Source organism: Lutra lutra, chromosome 7, assembly GCF_902655055.1.
Source record: "Lutra lutra chromosome 7, mLutLut1.2, whole genome shotgun sequence".
NCBI lineage: Eukaryota > Metazoa > Chordata > Mammalia > Carnivora > Mustelidae > Lutra > Lutra lutra.
Genome location: NC_062284.1, coordinates 2210060 through 2219277, shown reverse-complemented (window position 1 = coordinate 2219277; position 9218 = coordinate 2210060). Strand labels below are relative to the sequence as shown.

The following is a 9218-nucleotide window of genomic DNA, read 5'->3' as shown; positions in this document are numbered from 1 at the left end:
GTGTCCACTCTCTGTCCTTATCTAATACATTAGTCTCTCATAATCAGCAGATGGCTGAATTTGGTGCCTTTTTAAATCTTAGAACGTGATTTGTGCCCTTTAACGCATGTATGGGACCAGTTGTCTTTTTGCATTATCAATTATCTGATTGTATTGATCTGAAATCATCTCGTGCTATTCCAGTAAGTGCTTAGCTTGCCGTGGCAGGAGGTTTTGGAAAATCTAGACCACCACTGCGATGCGAGTACAAGTTTAAAGAGTATTTTTAAACATATCGGATATCAAATTTGATCAGGTACATTTTTCTCCTCTGTGGAGAGATGTTTTCTCTCCCTTTTCACTTACTAATTAACAATATTCATGGAGGGGGCGCCTGGGTGTCTCAGTTGGTGAAACGTCTCCTTTTGGCTTGGGTTGTGATCCCGGTGTCCTGGGATGGAGCCTGCTCCCCTGCTTGTACGCTTGCACTCTGTCTCTCTCTGTCAAATAAATAAATAAAGTCTTAAAAAGAAAAGGTTAAACTCTTGTTAATAAAATATTTTTTAAAAAAAATAGTATTTATGGAGATTTTACAGTATCAAGGCAGTCTGCAATGTGGTTTATAGGTTTTATCTTTTTTTTTTTTTTAAGATTTTATTTATTTACTTGAGAGAGAGACCCAGCGAGAGAGGGAACATAAGCAGGGGCAGTGGGAGAGGGAGAAGCAGGCTCCCCGCTGAGCAGGGAGACTGATGCGGGGCTCCATCCCAGCACCCGGGATCATGACCCAAGCTGATGGCAGACGCTTAACAACTGAGCCAGCCAGTGCCCCTTTATGTTTTATCTTCTCTGGTCCTCAAACCACCCTGAAAGCACCCACGAAGATGCTACTTTCCAGTGACAAGAAGGGCCTCCAGGAGTGCCTTGGCCAAGACCTTTCTCCGGCAGTAATTCACACCATTCAGTGAAATATCGCTTGACATGGGCAACCTGTTATAGATGATATTGTTCAATTATGTTTCATTACAGTATTTAATCTTTTTAAGCCTCAGTTTTTTTAAATCTGTGAAACAGGGATAAAACCAGTGTCTCCCAGGGGCACCTGGGTGGCTCAGTGGGTTAAAGCCTCTGCCTTCAGCTCGGGTCATGATCCCAAGGTCCTGGGATCGAGCCCCACATCAGACTCTGCTCAGCGGGGAGCCTGCTTCCCTTCCTCTCTCTCTGCCTGCCTCTCTGCCTACTTGTGATCTCTGTCAAATAAATAAATAAAATCTTTAAAAAACAAAAACAAAACAAAAAAAAACAGTGTCTCCCAGAGAGGGTTGTGTGAGCTGAAGTGCGAAACATAATAAGTGTGAGAGAAGGAAGCAAAGGGCTCGGAGCATACCCACCCGTTCATTCAACAAATATTTAATTAACAAGTTTTGATTAATCGGGTACCACGCTAAGGGCTAGGGATGCATCGTTGAACAGGTGCACACAGCCTCTGCCTTCAAGATGCTTCAATCTAAGGGAGGCGACTGAGAGGCCAGATGATAAAGCACGCAGCTCACCACTTGGTTCTGATTTTGATCCACTGGGTGAGGGAGAAGTCGCTGTGAGAGGACAGAGGAACCAGAGCTGATCCAGAAGTCTGAGAAAGCTTTCCTGAGGTGCTAGCATGATCTCTTCCAGTTCTTCGCGAAGCTGCATAAAGATAATGCAGTTTGCAAGTACGAGACTATAAATACAGCCGAAATTCAGGGACCCCCCCCCCACTTTCGAGTGAGTGACTTAGTGTCAATCCCACGTGGTTGTACAATTCTGAATAAAATAGCAGATAAACCTGAGATTATGGCAACTTCATTCTGCTCTTTCTGAGCCTGGACTTACTAATTCTCATGGAAATTGTGTGCTCTTAATGTTCACCAGCAGGACTCCTGTGCCTTGGAGGACTTTTTTCTTTTAAATCACTATTCAAAAAATGTCCCAGGGCCTTATCACTGAAAATAATATCTTCTTTTAGATTATATACAATCCCCTCTTGTTATACACCATGTTTATCTAGGGCATAGTCAGTTGTTGGTATTTATATAATTTTCTCTGCTAATGGCTTTGATCCCAAGCTCTATTCTTTAACCAGATTTCATAACCAGAAGAAAATAGAGAAATGGACCCGCCTATCGGTCATAATTCACGCATTCATTCACCCGTATCAAACTGTCCACCCCGGGCCACACTCTCTTCTAACGGTTAACCAGTAGGAGCCCGACTGAACACGTTTCTGCCTGCTTTGACCATGAACTCTAGGGAGGGAGGGACACTCATGAGTTAGAGGAGACTTTTCCTTTGGAAAGTGCGAGGTGTCTGTAAGCAGAGAGATGAGAGAGAGCGGCCGGAAGTCGTTTCGGGTAGAACGGTCAGGGAGGTCTCTCCAGTGCGGTGACGTATGACCCGGGAGCTGAGACAGAGCCAGGAGATGAGCTGGAGACCTCTGGGTCTCCAGACGAGCCCTGGGGTCCCACTGCAGCAGGAGTCTCAGGGTTTCAAAATGAAAGCATCAACTGTAGGATTAAAGGGGTTGATATCGCTGGGGGAGTGTCGGGACAGGACCCAGGCTTCCCCAGACTGTGACGTCCTGCCGAGGGCTGCAGTATAGTGTGGGGGTGGGGACACCACTGGTTTCTCCCAGCAGAACCTGTCTCTACGATCAGCTAGTCACCGATGGAGAAGGTGGCTTGAGCGGTGGCTGTTGGTGGGAACTGTCAGTTCCCCAGGCAGCCCAGACGCACCTTGTCCTCTATCCATTTAGGGGACAAAGTCCGTGTGCATCTCTGCCTGCAGGGCGATGCTATCAGATCTGCCCTGAGGTTCCTGAATCGTCTCCTGGCTTCTGTTTGTTTCTGTGACAGTTTCTCTGCTTCAGTTAAAGTCGGTCGCCTTCGGCCGCTTGAGAGCCCACAGCAGAATGTGGTGTCTCCAAAGAGAGCGAACCACAGAACTACGGTCCCGTAGACCTTTTCCGTCCCTGCTTTCCCAGCAGGTGGCTTTGTGTTGTGGACTGAACATGGAAGTTCTGTGGTTAACACGTCTGGGAACACGTGTCCAGATTCCCCCCCGAGACGGCCAGGGACTGTGTCCCTCAGTGTCTCCTGCGAGAGCACGAGGCTGGCGTGTCTGCACCAGAGATGTCCACCGTTGAGGGTGGGTCACGGCCCCGGGCATCACCAGGACTCCCGTGCCTCCCTTCCTGGAAGGGGGTCCCAGATGGTGGCTTAGTGACTTGGTTTTGCCTGTCTCCGGCCAACAACGCAAAGGCTCGCCGGACCTGGGATTTTGGTTCTTTGGTGCCATCTGGAGGTTGGATGTTAGAGTCACATCCCATAACTGAATTCTGCAAACCATGTGCAAATGTGGGGCAAAGAGAATGAGTAATGATTCACCAATTAAGACTCTTGTCTGCATCCACAAATGTGCAGTACGGGCTGGAACCGAGGAGTGAGGTCAGGCTGGACGGAGGCCAGTGACATTGCTTCCGAACCCGGCTGCTGGAGCTCGTAGCTGCCCGTGGTAGTCACACCAATGCTATTATAGTCGCTTCAACCCTCGTGAGCCAGGTGCTGGGAGGTGGGCTAGATCTGGCCCTCCCGGGAATGGTCTCCGTGCTTTCCAGTCTGTTGGAGACATTATACCAGCACATGCATAACCCGGGCTCGGTATGGAGAACGTAGTCACCAAGGCACAAGGACAACTTTGTGGACACGTACAGGAGGGAACTGAATCTCCAGACTCGGGAGGGGAGGTAGGGAGGGGGTCATGCTCTCCGGCACGCCGCCGCCGGAGAGGGAGTGGGCGCAGCGGGGCTGAAATGTGCCCCACGAGACCTCGTGTTCCTTTTTCTTCAGGTCACCCTAACATCCCGCAGGGAAGCTGAAACGAGGAAGCATTTTTGTTAAGTTAACTGTTATTCCCGCGGCATCCGTCCTACCCCTGCTAATGACGCGGCGTCTTATAGTTCATCGAGAACTTTCACATTCGGGAGAACGTGGGGGGGTTGATCTTTTTGTGCATAGTGAGTTGACGTACGTGAACACTTTAGATGGCACTGGACGCGTAGACGGGGCTACAGAAATTACCACCACCATCATCATCATCACGAGAGGCAGCCGCTTCCGAAAAACACAAGTGCAGAGATCATGTCCTCGGGCCCTTACTCGGAGGCTGGCGTAGGAAGACGCCACTCACCTTGGTGCTGGAAAGTGTCCAGGAAAAGAATTTCACGTCACGAATAGTCCCGGGAGCTCTCCAACCAGAGTCACCCACGAGAACCCGAGAGAACAGAAAAATACGTACTGTCAAGAGTTAGGTTGGCTGCTTCCTTCACAAGAAGCCTGGAATATATCCAAGTTGAGCAAGAAAACATCTAAAGCAAGCAGAGAAGACCAACGATGTTCTCCCAGTAGAGCACGTAAAAAGCATTGCCCGGGGTCCGCATACTCTGGGGGCCATGCACGCGGAAGCTTAATTAAAAATAAAAATAAAAATACCAAAGCTGAGCATATCCTGAGGAATCGTCACCCATACTCTGAAGTCACATGACCTGCGTCAGCTGCCTCTTGTGCACCAACTTCTCTTTTCCACATCAAGGAAAGAAGAAACTCCAAGTCATTCACACACATTTGAAAAGTCAACTATGTTACGAGGTTTACCGTCCAGGAAAGGCTGCAATCTCTGGGGCTTCTCTGTCCCCCTCCAGGACGAGGGACGTGGTCCAGGATGGAGGACGGCCCTCCTCCCACAAGCAAGGAAGTGGCCTTGCGGGCCCCGAGCTGGTCTGAATTACAAATTACTTCAAGTCACCATTCCTGAACACAACATTAAAATCAGGGGGTTGGTAATAGCGATGCTTCACGCCCGCAAGGGGACACTCCTCGTCCCGGACGAAGGTCCCTTCGTCCGGGACGAGGAGTGTCCCCCCTCACTGCTATATCCCACTGGGGCCGTAGCAGAATGGATGCTGGACAGAACCACGCCAGCGTCTTGGCGACACCTTTCTCAAGTCCCCTTCAGTTCCTCCCTGGAGCGACCCAGATAATAGTCCCCAAAATATCCACGTCCTAATCCCTGCCACCTGCAGAGGTCAAGGATGTGATTATGTTAAGGATCTTGAGAGGGGAAGCCTCTCCTGGCTTTTTCAGGGGGGGCCCTGAGTAACCTCAAGGGTCCTTGTGAAGTGAGGCAGAGAGAGACGAGAACACGGGTCAGAACGGGGCCGTGGGTGGGGGCCGCCCCACCGGCTCTGAAGATGGAGGGCGGGGACAGAAGCTGGGGCATGCTAGGAAGGGGGCTCTGGAAGCTGGATTCGGGAGGGAAGGGTCTCCCCGGGGCCCCGGCCGGGACCTGGACTTGGGCTCCATGGAAGCGATTCTGACTCCAGAATGCTGAGAGAGTAATCACGTGTTTTTAGAAGCCACCAAGTACTCAGCGATTTGCTCCAACTGTCACAAATAACTAACGCTCTCCCCATTCCCTGATTATTATTATTATTATTATTTTTGATCTAACACTCAAATCTCTGCTCTGCTTCAGCTTCCTAACCCACCTGCCGTCTTCAGGACACAGACCGTCCCAGCTCGGTCTCTAAGCACCGCGCCCCCCCGCCGCCCCGGCTCTGCGACTAACCCCCTCCAGGAAACGTCTGCTTGTGCAGCAGAGACGCCTCGGTACTGGTCCCACTGGTGGGGTTTGGAATATAGGGGAGGTTTGGTGGGGTGGAATCCGGAGCCAAGGATCAAAAAAGAATTCTTCAGACATCTTCGGTGTGAAGCATTTTGTTATAGAGAGGAACTTTTCGTAGATATGGGGGCCTCCCCATTGTCAAGATTGTTTTCCCCTCTAGTGAGGTATTAACATTAAGACAGTGGGGGAAATTCCTGGAAGAATGTCACAGCCTTCTCACCAGGGAGAGGGGGGCCGAGGTGGGGGGAGGTTGTATGGGGTCAGCTGAGGTTTTGATTCCGCCAGTCTCCTGCTCCCTCCCGGACACTGGGAGAGCCTCCTGGGTCTGCAGTGGGGGGAACCAGCTTTGCCGATGCAGATTCTCTGGGGACTGGCGTGAGCCACGGGCCCCGAGAGGCCATGTGCCGCCTGACCATAATGCTTGTATCTTGTCCCAAATGGCCAACGGCACAAATAAATAAAGGGACAGTTGTCCCAGTAATAAAAGGAAATACAAAACAAAGAAAAAGAATTGGCCGGTAAACCTGTAAGAGATTATAGGCTTAGTTTACCAGCAAATACATAAGCGTGACTTTAAATCACACCGTGATTGCGTTTTTCACCTATTGCATCGTCCAACATTAAAATAGTTGCTTGATGTTTGCTGGGTAAGTGTTCAGTTTCTAAGTGCTTCCCGGGGGGGGTAAATGGGGGCAGCCCGCTTAGGGTACAATTTGTAATTCTGTATCGAGTCTCTTTAAATGATGCGTCCTGCTGACTCCACAATTCCAACTTCAAGCCTCTGTGCAACGTTTGCCTGTCCCGGTAAGCGCGTCCTCAGCAGAATTCTTATAATAGTGAAAAAGAAAAGGCAACCAGAAGGTAGAATTCATGTAGGTGTGTCATAATTTATGCCGCATCCGTAGCGCATGCCTTGTCAGACTTGAACGCCAGAGGACAAGACAACATCATTTTCCTCACTGTCCTTCCCACGGGCCTATGTTCACCTTAATGTCTCAGTTCTCCAGCTCTTCCTTTCTAAACTGATCATCGGGATGCAGTTTAATGACATGCCCAATTTTGCGCTCATCCCCAAAGAAAGGTTAAAACCTGGGGTGGTCCACACAGGCTCACAGCATCATTGGGGAGACTTGTCCCCTGTCAATCCCGCACAGGTCTTCATGGAAGACCTCATGAGCCAACTGTCCCCTTGTCCGGTGGCCTTGACTGCAGGTCCTACCCAGTTTGCATGATTTGCCTTGTGACGTGTGCCCTTGTCTCCACTTCAAACTGTCTGTCTCTTACAAGCACGAAGGCCACCTTCACTTTTGATCCGACGTTGTGTTTTTCTCTTTATAAATTAAAGACGTTGTCGTACGTATGGCACATTTCGTTGGAGTTCTGTCGTGCTACTCTATGGTACAGTTGCTGTTCGATCATTTTAAAAAAGCCTTTAACCACATGTGTGTACGTGTAGGCTCCCGGGTCCAGTTCTCTCATACCTATAACAGTTTATTTGTAAACTCCAGTGCTTACCAACATAACATTTTTTTAACAATGTTATTTCTTGGTTTGTTTAGATGGTATCACCATGAATGGGGATGAATTCGCCAGTTTCTTTTTCCTTCCCCTGTTCTACAACCACGTTTTCACTTACAATGTTATGTCTCTGGCTGGATTTTGAACTGTTTCCTCGGTGATCGCTATGCCCAACGTGGGGCTTGAACTCACGACCTTGAGATGGAGAGTCGCACGCTCCACCAACTGAGCCAGCCAGACGCCCTGCTTTTGGACTGTTAAATGATGTCATTACCTGATTTATTTTTTTTAATATTTTATTTATTTATTGGACAGAGAGAGATCACAAGTAGGCAGAGAGGCAGGCAGAGAGAGAGGAGGAAGCAGGCTCCCCGCTGAGCAGAAAGCCCGATGTGGGGCTCGATCCCAGGACCCCGAGATCATGACCTGAGCCGAAGGCAGTGGCTTAACCCACTGAGCCACCCAGGCGCCCCATCATTACCTGATTTAGACTAAGATTTGGTTGACGCTTTAAACAAAACCCTTTGGCTCTAGCTTTTACACAACAGTCTCATTGATCTGCCCGCCTCGACTTGCCTTTCCCTCAGGTTCTGTTGTTCTGTCATCCCTGTGTCACCATACGATGGTCCGTATGTTCTGCTCTCAAACCCTCACACCTTATTTTAGTCTTAGATCTACGATTAAGGGCGTTTCTCGCTCTTCTCTGGCCTTTCCGTGTGTCTTTTTTCACTGGGGTTCCGCCTCTGAGAGCTTTCTGCAGAGTCTGAGCTCTTGCTGGCTCAAAACCAGGTCTGCAGGCTTTGTCCTCGCAGGACAATTTAGGCAGAGATAAAACCCTTAGATTTGCCTTTCTTCTGCTGAGTATCCGCAAGTGTTGTTACATTATCTTCTGGCTTTAAACGTTGCCGTGGAGACATCTGAAGCCCGCCTGGCTTTCTTCCATGCGTTAAGTGAATTTATTTTGCTTGGACGCTTGAAAGAGGCTTTCTTGGGGCACCTGGGTGGGGCAGTCAGTTGAGTGTCCTCAATTTTGGCTCACGTCTGATCCCACGGTCGTGAGCTCGAGCCCCGTGCTCAGCATGGAATCTGCGTGAGTTTCTCTCTCCCTTTCCCTCTGCCTCTTCCAGCTCGTGCTCTCTCTAAAATAAATAAATAGATAAATATATGTGTAAAAAGGAAAAAAGAAAAAAGAAAAGAAAAGAAGAACGAGTCTTTCTTCATCTCTGAGATGCGCCACATTTATTCCGAGATATACTCGTGTTTTTGGCGTGAGGTCACTTTTCCCTGCCGCACCGTGAGTCTTTGCAGGGCGTAAACGCAAAGACTCTTTAGCTTCTGGAATGCTTTCTTCAGTCGCGGCTTTAAATACCAGCGGTTCTGCTGATTTGCTTTCCTCACGGGCGACCGTCCCCGTGCATGTGTGTGTCGTCTTCCCCGTGTTCCCCGTTTGTCGTCTTCTCCCCAGCCCTGTGCTTGGGCTCTGAGTACCCACCGTCCACACCCCTTGTCCTGGGTGTCCGCCGTGTTTGCACGATGCCTGCTTGTCCCCGCCGTGCCCTCTTCCCCGTGGCTCCTGGCCCTCGAGCCTCGTGTCCGCTGTCTCTCCGGGTCCCCGCTGCATGCCTGCACTTGTGTTCTTTACTTTTCATACTCTGTACTCCTCTCCATCCCCCCTTTTTTAAAGCTTTTATTATTTATTTATCTGTCAGAGAGAGAGAGAGAGTGAGAGGGACAGAGAGGGAGAAGCAGACTCCTGAGTGGGCAGCCTGATGATGCGGGGCTCAATCCCAGGACCCCGGGAGCATAACCTGAGCCTAAGGCAGACGCTCAACTAAGCCCCCCCAGGCACCCCCACGCTTCACCTCCTAACAGCTCACTCCTGCTTCCTCCCATGGTTTCCTCTCCTGTGGACGCTCCCCCGTTCCTTCTCTTCTCCTCATAAAATCATTTTTTTAAGACGAATTCTTCGATTTCTGTACTCTGTCACTACTCTGTCCCCGGCT

The 9218-nt window shown here is 49.7% G+C and overlaps 1 non-coding gene across 1 annotated transcript; it reads right to left on the bottom strand.

Moving 5' to 3' along the window:
• Positions 1–7382: 7382 nt before the first annotated feature.
• Positions 7383–7455, bottom strand: TRNAE-CUC (transfer RNA glutamic acid (anticodon CUC)). The gene has a single exon. It is a non-coding gene; the product is annotated as a tRNA-Glu (tRNA).
• Between the last annotated feature and the right edge of the window lie 1763 nt (positions 7456–9218).